Consider the following 12,632-nt stretch of genomic DNA (forward strand, 5'->3'; position numbering starts at 1 on the left):
TGCTGGGCTTCTCCACAAGCCAGACTATCAACCTGAATTAAAGCTGAAAGGGAATGCAGCTAACGCTGTTTTCTCCCAAGAAGTAGTCCTTTAGTTCTTTTGTTCATTTTTCACTTCAGGCTGAGTTTCAGAGAACCCTTTTGTGCCCATATGAGAATCTCTTTGTGAAACACATTTCTTACATTTGCCTGTATTTATGATGCTTTTTATAATTTGGTAGTTGTCTGAAGTCTGACATTCCTGGAACAGATAAGTGTGCCTATAGAAGACATACTATCGTAGTAGTAAAAAAAAAATTGTATTGCTTTCTCTGACAAGAACAGGTTTCCACCTATGAGTACTAAATAGAAGTTATGTACTTACCATAACGTTCCATGTGAGTTGTTTATCTCGCCTTTATTCTCACTGATGGATTGGAGCCAATCCTCTGCTCCGACACGGCCGATAGCAAGCTCAAGGTTTGCCAGTAGCTCGAGACCAGCCCCTTATCCCACCATGTACTGCTAGAATTATCTCAGATCTTTGCTGCGAATAATAGTCTGTACATATATACAACCTATACATACTAGTATATCTACGAAGAAGAGTACCCAAAGGGAAAGAAATATTGAATAACCGGGATGGCACTAGCCTCCAAGTCAGTCAGCCAGGAGGGGGAAGGAGGGAGGGATGTGAGAATAAAGGCAAGATAAACAACTCACATGGAACGTTATGGTAAGTACTTAACTTCTATATGTGAAGTTGTTAATCTCGCCGATTATTCTCACTGATGGGTAGCGTCCCTAGCACCCTCAACCCTGGGTGGCTCATGCGAGTATGTTCTTCAGTACTGTAGAACCAAAGGAAGACCTGTTCCTAGAAGCCTTATCTACTTTGTAATGTGAGATAAAGGTATGAGGTTTAGACCAAGTGGCTGCAGCGCAAATATAGTCAAGGGGCAATTTAGCTTGAAAAGCAGAAGAGGTAGAGACAGCTCTGGTAGAATGAGCTTTTGGTTTGTGCATTGGGCATGTTCACATTTTCATAAACAAAGGATATACAATCGGATAATCATTTAGATAAGGTTGTTTTAGCCACTGGATTGCCTTTTCTTGCTTCTGAGAAGTCTACAAAAAGTTGATCTGATTTCCTAATATCCTTAGTTCTGTCAAGATAAAATCTGAGCTGTCCGTGGACATCAAGTTTGTGCAGCATATATTCTAAGTTAGAGTGGTTGGGGAAGAACACTGGTAGTTCAGTGACCTGATTGATGTTTGACTCGGAACAGACTTTAGGTAAAAATGAGGGGTTCATTCTGAGAGATACTCTATCAGCATGGAAGATCACGTAGGGTGGTCTGATGGATAATGCTTGAAATTCTGGCACACTGCGGGCAGACGTAATGGCCACAAGAAAAATTGTTTTCCACGATAATTTTAAAGCACAAGAAAAAGCTGGTTCAAAGGGAGGAAGAATAAGTTGAGACAGCATAAAGTTTAAATTCCAGAGAAAAGGGAATTTTGATCGGAGGTCTCGTATGAAGAACACCTTTAAGGAAGGTTTTGGATAATTTATGGCTCATATTTGAGCCATCAAGACCAAGGTGAAAATTTGAGATGGCTAACTGAACTCTAACTGTAGCAGCTGCTGCCCCTTCCTGAAAATTTTTTGTCAAATTCCAAGATCGAAGATAGCGGAGCTCAAAAATGGTCAATGTTCTGCGCGTTGGCCCAAATTGAGAACCTTTTCCATTTGCTGCCATATAATTTCCTGGTAGATGGCTTGTGAGAGGACAAGAGAATCTGTCTTGTATCTTCTGAAATTGAATGAAGCCTGGCAGTTAGGGGAAGTGGATTAGCCAAGCAGTCAGTTTCAGGGACTGTGGAGAAGGATGAAGGTCCCCTGACGGGTGCGTCAGAAGGTCCGGAACTGGGTCCAGGATCCATGGATCCTCCAACAGATGGTGAAGAAACGGAAACCAAATCTGTCGAGGCCAGTAGGGGGCTATGAGTATAACCTTCCTTCCCAGCGATTTTGCTTTCTGTAGAAATCTGGGTATTAAAGGGAAGGGTGGAAATGCATAAAGGAGACCCGGGGGCCAATTGTGTAAAAGTGCATCTCTCTGGGGATGACCGGGAGGTGGTATCAGGGCAAAGTAGCTTCTGCATTTTGAATTGATGCGGCTGGCAAAAAGGTCGCAGCAAGGCTGGCCCCATTTGTGGAAAATCAACTCCGCAACCTCTTGATTGAGACCACTCGTGAGGGAGTAATATTGCCGTGCTTAGCTTGTCTGCTATGACGTTGGATTTCCCCGGGATGTGCGTTGCTAACAGAAAACGCTGGGACGACACAGCCCATTGCCAAACTCTGAGGGCTTCTTGACAAAGGGGCTAAGACTTGGTTCCGTCCTGCTTGTTCAATTACCAGACTACTGACATGTCTGTCTGAATTGCAATAGTCCCTAGAGGGAGAGAGTCCTGAAAGTACTGCAACGCCAGAAGTACTGCTCTTAGCTCTAGAACATTGATGTGCAGATGTGATTCTTGATCTGTCCATGTGCCTTGGGCAGTCTTTCCCTGAAAATGCCCCCCCCAACCCATCAGGGAAGCATCCGTGGTCACAGTGGCTAGTGGGGGGGGGACAAAGGGTCTCCCTTACTGTAACATGAAGAGACGTCAACCACCACTGAAGGTCTCTCCTGCAAGAATCCGTGATAAAAATCATGTGGTGCATTGGTAGTTTCTGGTAAGACCACTGAGTGAAAAGAAGCCATTGAAGGATTCGCATATGCATCCTTGTGAGTGGTATAGCCAGGATTGCTGCCGCCATCAAACCTAGTACTTTCAATACCTCCGCTGCTGTAGCTTTATTCTTTGACACCCGTGAGCTGACGTTTTGGCGAAGAAGGGAGACTTTTTCGATAGGGAGACGTAGAGTGGTGGTTGAGGTATCTCTGCTCCTATAAAAACGGTATGCTGAAATGGCGATAAGGCAGACTTTTCGAAGTTCATCGTAATGCCTAATTGATGGCAGAGTGTATTGTATTGCCTGAGTCAATTGATACCTGGTGGTAGTGGTGAGGAGCCAATCATCTAAGTATGGAAACACATGGAATCCTAGACACCTCAGGTGAGCTGTGACCACTGCCATGCATTTGAACACACTGGGGGCTGAAGTGAGACCAAAGGGCAGGGCTCGAAATTGGTAATGATTGGCTCCCAGCCGGAAGCACAGATGATCTCTGGAGCGTCTGTCCATCTTTGTGATAGTACAAGTCCTTGAGATCTATGGAGCGCATCCAATCGCCTTTCCCTAAAAAGGGAAGAATGGACTGAAGCGTGACCATTCGGAACTTCTCTTTCTTTACGAACTTATTGAGTCTGAGGTCCAAGATAGGTCTCCAGTCCCCTGTTTTCTTTGGTACCAAAAAGAATCTAGAGTAAGTTCCGAATCCGACCCGGTCTGCTGGGACTGGTTGGATGACTCTTTTTTTTTTTTTTCTAGCATCTGTGGAACTCTACGATTGCTTGTTCCCTGAGATTGGGTGGAACATCTGGGATTTTTTTGATAGGAATGGGAGGGGTAAAGAACGGTATGAAATATCCTCTGGAAATAATGCTTTGTACCCAAGTATCCGATGTTATGTTTATCCAAGCTTCTGGGTACAAAGACAAGCGACCCCCGACTACTTCCAGAGCCGAACAGTCGGGCCCCCTTTCAGGAGAGCTGGTAGGACTGACAGGAGAACTGACTCCTGTCACCTTGTTGCTGCGGACCCCCTCTGCCACGGGGGCGGCATCTTCCATTATAACCCCCTCCCCTGCCTCTAGAGGGGGTTTCACCACGTGTGTTGTGAAAGGCTGCTTTGAGTTTTTCGGAAGCACATCTCCCCCCCAGGGCCCTTGGGTTAGGGCAGAGTAGGAGTGGAAAAGCGGACCCCAACGGCAGATGGTCTTGCCTTCCTGTTCCCACCTGGTTAAAGTTTCCTTTACTTTGGGCCCAAACAGTGATGAGCCATCAAATGGGATATTAATAAAGGAAGACTTTAAGGGTTCCGCAAAGGAACAGATGCATCCAGGCTGGTCTGCGAAGAGCAATGCCTGAACTAGTGGCTCTACACGAACCATCAGCTGCATAGGATATGAGAAGCATGGATGAGTTCACTACTGAGTTAAGGGTAGTGAGCTGGGCTTTTACTTTGCCGGCCACTCCTGCAGCTACTGTACCCTGGAGGGTATCTCCTAGCTGTTTCAGGAGATCTCTGTAGTCTTGTAAAATGGGTCAAGTAGTTCAGTGATTGCAGAGAAAGTCGCTGAACTAAACATGCGCTTCCCATATCTATCCATAACCCTAGAATCTCTGTTAGGGCGATGGATAGAAGAGGATGTCTCAGATGCTTCCTTTTTGGCAGCTGCAGCCACCACCATAGCATCCACAGGCACTCCTTTTGTCAAAAAAACAGTTTATCGACTGGGGCAGATATGGATTTATTGGGTCTACGAGGGACAGATTCCATGGCCTCCGGTGACTCCCACGCCTTACGAGAGATCAGATCCATGAGCTCGTCGTAAGGCGGAGACACCCAAGAAGTGGAAGGTTGAGACCCAAAAGCCTTCAAGAGCACAGACTCATCCTCAGTAGGGGTCTTGGACTGCCAGTCGCCCCTCAAAGGATCTCTAATATCTCTGCAAAAGAGATCCTCAGAGAGGGACCGAGGGGACCCTTCTGACTCATTTAAGTCCGTGTCAGATGTCAGACTCCTGTGGGGAGTCAAGTGCCACCTCTTGCACAGTCTCTTTCTGGGCACCTGCTCAGTGGGAGGGTCTGGGGAGGTCTCAGAAGAGCAGGGGGCACTTGAGGCTCAGGGCCTCTACGCTTAGAGGGGGTCGGTAGATGCAGAAGTAGACAAAGGAGCTTGAGGGGAGAGGGAAAGCTGAACCGATGCTGATGTCTTTGGAGACAAAACTCTCCTCATAGCATCGAAGGAACCATGGCTCTGACGAGGCGTGGACGGACCAGAGAGTACTGTCCGATCCACACCGAAGCCCTGGGCTCCGAGCCTGAGGTAGGAGCCGAGCTCATCCGAGCCGAAGCCCCGAGAAGGAGAGTCTGCACTGACAAGTCAGTGCGACTATCCTCCCCGGACCAGACTGGAGAGAGTCTACTCCTAGAGCCCTCGGTTGGCGCAGAGGACATCAGAGTAGATGGAGCAGATAACCCCGGAGCGGATAGCGGCTCCAAGGGTCCGACCACCATCAGTTCGACTTCCCTCTGCTCAGTCCAGTACGGCCCAGAGGAGAAGTAGACCAGTTCGGTTCCATGGTCTTCGGCACTGACAAGCTGGTCAGGGCCGACAACAATTTGGCAAGTCCTAGTGCCCATAAAAGCTTCTGCACTAGCCGATCCATGTCCAAATCCGAAAGGCTGACTGAAGATTTAGCTGAATGTACCAAAGGTGCTGACTGGAGCAGAGATGAAGAAGGAACTTCGGAGACCGGCTCCAATACTGAGAGCTGGCTCCGAATCAAAGGTACACTCTGCTCCGATGACTGTAGAACCGATGACCCTCCTTCTGAAATTTTAGCCTTTTTGGATACCCTATCTGAAGACTTGGATTTTGAAGATTTGGAAGACGTACTAGCACCTTCATGGCTATTCAAAACTTCTGAAAAAGATTGCTGTAGCAATCCTCTGTCTGTTTCCTCCTTCTCTCCAACTCTCCAAGAGTACTCTTGAAGAGGAGTGACAAATGCTACAGGTGTCTTGGAGGTGCTTGGTGTGTGTGTGTGTGTGTGTGTATGTATATATATATATATATATGTGTGTGTGTGTATATATATATATATATATATATATATATATATATATATATATATATATATATATATATATATATATATATATATATATATATATATATATATATATATATATATATAGTCCCACAGAAAAAACCTAACTACTAAAGGGATTAATAGTAGGAAAAGGGGCTAAAGGCCCACACAAACTAAAAAGCCAATAAGTCCATAATTTAAAGCAATTTAAACTGTCTAAACTATCTAAAAATAATGGAACTAACACACTACATAAATATATCAAAAAGGAAAACTTTTTTTAAAAACTTGCTGTTAATTCTGTTTCTAAAATGGTCCGAGCTATCTGGATCACAGAGATCTCTCTTGCCGCGGCAAACTAGATCTGAGGTAATTCTAGCAGTGCATGGTGGGATAAGGGGCTGGCCTCGAGCTACTGGCAAACCTTGAGCTTGCTATCGGCCGTGTCGGAGCCGAGGATCGGTTCCAACCCATCAGTGAGAATAATCGGCGAGATTAACAACTTCACATTCTACATTTAGTAAGAAAATACTGCTTTAGTTGGCATTTAATGGCCTTTCTTTCCAGATATGAATCTAGTGGCATTAGCACAAGGAGCACTTATTATGCAGTAATAGATGAGCCAAAGAATCTACTGGTAAAACGAATCAGTGGTTGGGGAGTGAAAGACTGTATTGATTCACAGTCCTGATGAAGCTTCAGCATGTCTGATCAGTAAGGCATTGCTTTGCTTCCTGACCTGCTTTTTCTTTCAACCATATTCCTGCCTGTTATCCCTAGGGGGACAATCAGTGAGATTTTTTTCTATATTGCTAAGTACGCATCAGTCCGTGAGAAAGACCTTCCAGGCTGGTTACTGATTTTTAAGGCACCTGTGTTGGACATCTGTGTTGCAGTTTTCTTATGAGCTATTTTAATGGCTGTCCCATCATATTCTATTTTGGTGTGAGATGTTTGAGAAGGGCCTCACGATTGTACAGATTTCTAGGCATATCCCTTCCTGTAGGCTTTGGTTTACTTTTACAAGTGCCAGATGTGTGTAGTCTATGCCACCATTTATTGTCCGATACATGGTGTGTGTATGTGCCACAGACTGTGACGTTAGGCAGCCAGTCTGTTTTCTTTAGAAGGAGAAAAGGGGATCCCCTTTACTGTTTTTTGTATGCTCAGCTACAGTCAAGTACCTCCAGTGTGCATCCCCTCTCCAGTGAAAACCATCTATGTATGTTCACCTTTTCTGTTAAGGATACCTGCTACCATTAGTCCTTTATTACTCCTGTGGTGGCTCTTACTCACCTGCAGACCACACCCTGTAACTATTTTATCTTTTGCACTTGACTAGTTATTTCTTCTAGACTCCCTCCATTCTACCCTTCTCTCTAACTTGTACCTCCTACCTGAGTTGCTCCTACTGCCTGCCTAACCCTCTTTCCCCATCTGCTGCTTTCTATTAGTTAATAGTGTTGTCAGTCCTGTGCACCCCTCCTAGTTTTTCTCTCCTTCTCTTCAGTACTCTTGTCTCTACCTCTACTCTTACATAGAACTCCATGCCTTTCCTGCTATCATTTCTGTCCCTTGTATCAGCTTCTCTGATTGTTTTCTTCTTCCTGTCATTCACCACTCCCACCTCATTAATCTGTCAATTTTATCAACATCACTTCCTAGACACCTCATACTCTCCCAACCATACTCTAACATGCAATGTCTACTTTTATCTTCTACACTACTTTTTCTCTCACCACCTCTTACCACTCCAATCTGTATAATCCACTCCAATGATCTCAAACTTCTCACTCTTACAATATACCACCAACTACATCCCCTTTTACTATATCCCCAGATCTCTTCACTACCTCTACCACAAGCCTATACAAACCAACCTTCTTACAGGTTATTAAACCTTCCCCTAAAGTTAAGTCAAAGCTACTCAAACTCATTTACTACCCTCACACCTCTTTAAACTACTCTGCTTTGGTGGTGTCCATCCCAACCCAGGCCCCTCATGCCCCCCACCCTCCCCAACACCTCCTCCACAATTAACTCTCCACTGCCCCCATCTCACACCTCTAATAATCCGTCACAGCCACAACAATTATTCTCTGCCGAAGACTTAACCATTTACTCGCTGAATATTTACAGCCTAACAAATAAGGTTACTGAGTTGCACTCGTGGATTGCTCTCAATACCCCAAACATTCTTTCCCCGTCAGAAACCTGGCTTAAGCCACCTATCTCACAGTTAAATACTCCCACCTGTCTATAACCTCTTCAGATCTGACAGACCAACATAGCCATCCTCTACTCTAACAACCTTAACATCTTTCCTTATACCTACTTTATTCCTAACTTCCTCCCTGCTGAACTACTCATTCTCAACTGCCATCTGAACCCACATAAAAAACTTGTTTTAGCTTCCATCTATATTCCTCCTGGCAGCAATCTGCCCATTCTTGAAAACATCCTATCCTGATTCTCTCTCAATATATACCACATGAGACACTTGTCCTCGGCGATGTCAACATAGACTGGTCCAAACTCTCAACTGACTCTCCCCAACTCAGCATCCACCTTCATGGGTTCCACCAACTTATGTCATCACCCACTCAATTCCATAAAAATTTAACTTCCATCTCCATAATTGACTGGATCCTAACCAATACCCCTCACCACTACCTCAATCCCACCACCTTACCTGATTCCCTCAGTGACCATTTCCCTACCTCCATCCTTAGACACAACCCCCATACTCCCAAACCCCACCTCATCAAGGACTGTCAAACTATCTACTTTCAACTCTTCCCACTTCAACTCTGTTCTCCACAACACAGATTGGTCCATCCTTAAACGGCTCCCCCTAAATGATGCTGTCAGCAGTTTCAATAATATCTTCTTGAGTACCCTAGACTCCCTAGCTCCATCTAGGAAGATGAGTACAATCAAATCATGCTCCCTGGCTCTCCACAGAGACCAAGTCCCTTATGAAACAGAGAACACTTGGAAAGCTTGGATTAAAACTAAACCACCTCTTCTCAAATATAGACAATTGAGGAACCTTGCTAAAAAAAACTTAATACCAACAACAAAGTCGTACTACAGTTCTGCCCAGCTCAGCAATAAATTCATTCCTCACAGATTTTGGTCAACACTAAACATTCTCTATCCTGGAAATCCTGCTAATCCCTCACCATACCCAAACTCTCCAACTCTAGAAACTGCCACCCTCTTAAACACTTCTATCTCTTCCATCCAAAATCTCATAACCACTAGTTTTAACTCAACTTCTATACCTGCACCTCCTAGTCTAACTAGCACAACTTCGTTCTCCTTTCAGCCTGTTCCCACTTTCTCAAAACCTGCTGATCCTTAATCCCAAAAAGACTAAACTTGCTTTTCCTTCCCCGTTCTCATTCTCACCATAAAACCTCTTATTACATCTTCTAATAATACAACTATCCAACCTGAAAACCACACCAAACTCCTAGGGGTCATCATCGATGATGAACTGAAGTTCAACCTACACATACACCAATGTATAAAAAGAACACACCAGAAATTAAGCCTGCGTTATCGGAATAAAAGATTCTTAACTCCTGATGCTAGACTGACTCTTGGACAGGCTGCCCTCCTCTCTACCCTTCTTTATGCCGCCCCAGTTCTTACCAATATTCAGGCCACCACTCTTAATAAACTTCAAACTTACCATAAAATAGCCAGATTCCTTGCTAACTCCCCATACAAATCACAGAACTGCACTGCTTTAAACTCTCTCCAGTGGCTTGAACTTCCCCAACTATTGCTACTTTAACTTCACATGCTTCACTCTATGCTTTATAAACCCTCCTGTCCATCTCTCTGGCTTAGTCTGCATCTACACTCCATCCCGAACCCTCCGTACTTCTAATCAACAACTATTTGACATTTACCACCCAACAAAGTCCGTAGGCAGCCTACTTTATAAACACTCTTGTCGCCCATGCCTGGAACAGACTTCCCCTTGACTTGCGTACAATTCCACACGCCTCCTACTTTAAAACTAAACTAAAAACATATATTTTCTCATTTCCAGGACCTGCCCTTGTAATTACCCCACTTAGTCCCCCCCACTCTCCCTTAAGGGCCCCACCCAGTCCCCCCTTTCACTTCTCATAAGGCATTTATACACACTCCCTTAACAGGGACCCCACTTAGTCCCTCCTTTCACTTCTCTTAAGGTATTTACATAATTCCACACAAGCTGCAGAATTATATATTTACTTTGTTTTACTGCTCTACCCAATGCATTATCTCACTGAAAAAAATTGTTAATGTCTTTTTTGGCTCCTTCTCCGTACTTGGAACTTTAACTTGTTTGTATGTACCTAACAAATGTAAAACTTTTGCTCTGTGTAATTTCTCACCACATTATTTTTTGTATTTAATATGTTACTCTAATAGAAATGTATTGTTGGAGTTTTTCTCCTCTGGTCTCCACTGAAAATGGGCCGCAAGCCCAGTTGGACTAACCCGGTTAACAAACGTCAATAAATTTTGGACGTTGATCTGGACTATTAAGATCTTGCTTATTCCATGTAAAGTTGCTTATTCCATGTAAAGCTCTTGTCCTTTTTGAGCTGCAACACAGGCAGTGGGGGGAGCATGTCTTAAGACTTTGTTCCTGGAGATGTTTTTAGAGAAGTACCTGATCTAATATGAGGAAGTATTTCTGATAGTGGTCAGGAAGTGTCCAGAGTTGTAAAAGAAGTAACTGGGATTTTCAGTGTAAAGTAACTGATGGAAAGAGTACTGCACTGCTGTTTCCCACAAAAAAAATAATGAGAATGGATCCCTGAAATCAAACTCCCATTATCCAGATACCAAACAATACTGAGCTTTTAGAATGTAGGGCACCTATAACTGTATATATAAACCTTGTAGCTAATCTTGTTTTTCCTGTAGTGTTGCAAGGGGTTTCCAGTTAGATGCAGGACACTTTATGCTCTCTAATAGCAAGTAGAGAAAACTGATCTTTAGGAAAAGCTTTATAATTCCATCTTGGTTGTTATGGCATTTACCAAACTTGCATAATCAGTTGTCACTCTAATTTGCTCAGACATGTAGGGAAGATATGGAAGGGGAGACATCCCTATGAAGATCCCAAGTGACAATTATTTAACTAATCCAGAAGTGGAGAAACACCATTAAATGTGCAACAGCATCAGTTTTATGTAGGCATGTCTAAGATTTTAGCCACTACCTGATAAGGGGCAGCTGTTGCACATCTCTGTATAATATACTACCCTGTTCCCAAGAGATATTTAAAAAAATTGAAAGAAGGTAACTGCTGGACATGGACTTTTTCACCTGCCTTATTTGAAATGTGGTAAATAGTTGTGTTACGTAAAGCAGTCAAAAGCTGCCTTTTCAAATAGAGGGGGGGGGGCTCTGAGAAAAAAAGCAGGTCTGTAAAGGTTTCAGAGGCAAAAACAGGCAGTGAGGCATGGAGGAAAGTAATCTCTCTGGGAAAGCAATGAACAACACTGACTATGCTTCTCATTCTGTGAAAATTTTTAAATATCAGATGGTTTCATCTTGGCATCAGATGTGAAGGGGAAGATCTCCTTGGGCTGCAAAATTAATTAAATGTATGCCATGCTTTCTGGGAATGCCTCCCATCTCTACAGATCAGGCAGAGCTAGTATAACAGTTCATAGGTCATAGTCATAGGTCATAGGTTAGTACTAGACTAACTGCCCTTGCGAGCCATTTTAAGCCTAGCCAATTGTCCCTTGAGATTCAAACCCTGCACCTTGTGTTTGTAAGGCAAACACCTTAACCATTAGGCTACCCTCCCAAGTATTACAATGAAGAGCTGTTGAGATGGTCCCTTCTGGAGGAGCAAGGAAAACTGATCAGGCTGTTTCTAGTTCTGAAATAATAGCCTTTGGAGACCTATCTTGGATCTGTTCAGGCCAGGTGTTTCTAAGGATGGATCAATTCAATATGCTAACACTGAAACAGCTGTTTCTACTTTTAACCAGTCCCAGATCAAAGGCTGTAAACATTACCTGGGGTTTATGGGGTTTAGTTTTCTATATGCTGTACGCAAAGTCTCCATCAAATTCTTGTTTCTGCATCTGTCCACCTCAGAAACCTATCTGTCAGAGTAGTTGCTTGAAATAAGCTGCTTCCCGAACTTGAGCCCAACTCCAGAGATTTTCTTTGGTACTGGTTTGATGCAGAACAAAGCAAAGGTGTCCCCAACACAAATCCTGTTCACTGGGGTTTGTTTTCTGGACTGGCCCAAAAAAAACTGTCAAGGTCCTGTTAAAGTTGTAGACTGCAAGTTTGCCACTGCTTCTGAGAGTACACCACATCAGGTTGTACATGAGAAGGATAGCAGCATTTTCAAAGCTTATGGTTTGCAGCACAGTCTTCATATAGCTGGGTTGTTGCCTTTAATTTACCATATCTGGAAGAAATGTATCCAGTAGTCTTGACAGAAGTTAAGCAACCAAGGGATGCTTAAGGTAGTCCAGTAAGGTGCTCATACCTTTACTTGAGATGACCAATATGCATACCTAGATGACATATAGAGCATGTGGACCTTTTCCATGAGAGAAAAAAAGAACCTAAAATGTTAAGTTGTCGATCTCGCCTTCATTCTTGCTGGATGGGTTCGGAGCCGATCCTCGGCTCCGACTCGGCCAATACTAAAGCTCGAGAGCTAATTCCACCGGCTCGAGGCTCCCCTATATCCCCCAATGCTAGGCGGTAACTACCCAGATCTCGTTTGCCGCTTAGCTGACGAGGTGCTTCTACCGGCTCTGGCAGGTTAGTAAG

General features: G+C 43.9%; 1 protein-coding gene across 1 annotated transcript in view; it reads left to right on the forward strand.

Annotated features, from left to right (window-relative positions):
* Nucleotides 1–12,632, forward strand: part of DNMT1 (DNA methyltransferase 1) — an 862,083-nt gene that overhangs the window by 795,266 nt on the left and 54,185 nt on the right. The gene's annotated exons all lie outside the window — the stretch shown is intronic.

The sequence above is a fragment of the Protopterus annectens genome, chromosome 9.part0 (genome assembly GCF_019279795.1).
Source record: "Protopterus annectens isolate FY-2018-M chromosome 9.part0, PAN1.0, whole genome shotgun sequence".
Taxonomy (NCBI): domain Eukaryota; kingdom Metazoa; phylum Chordata; order Ceratodontiformes; family Protopteridae; genus Protopterus; species Protopterus annectens.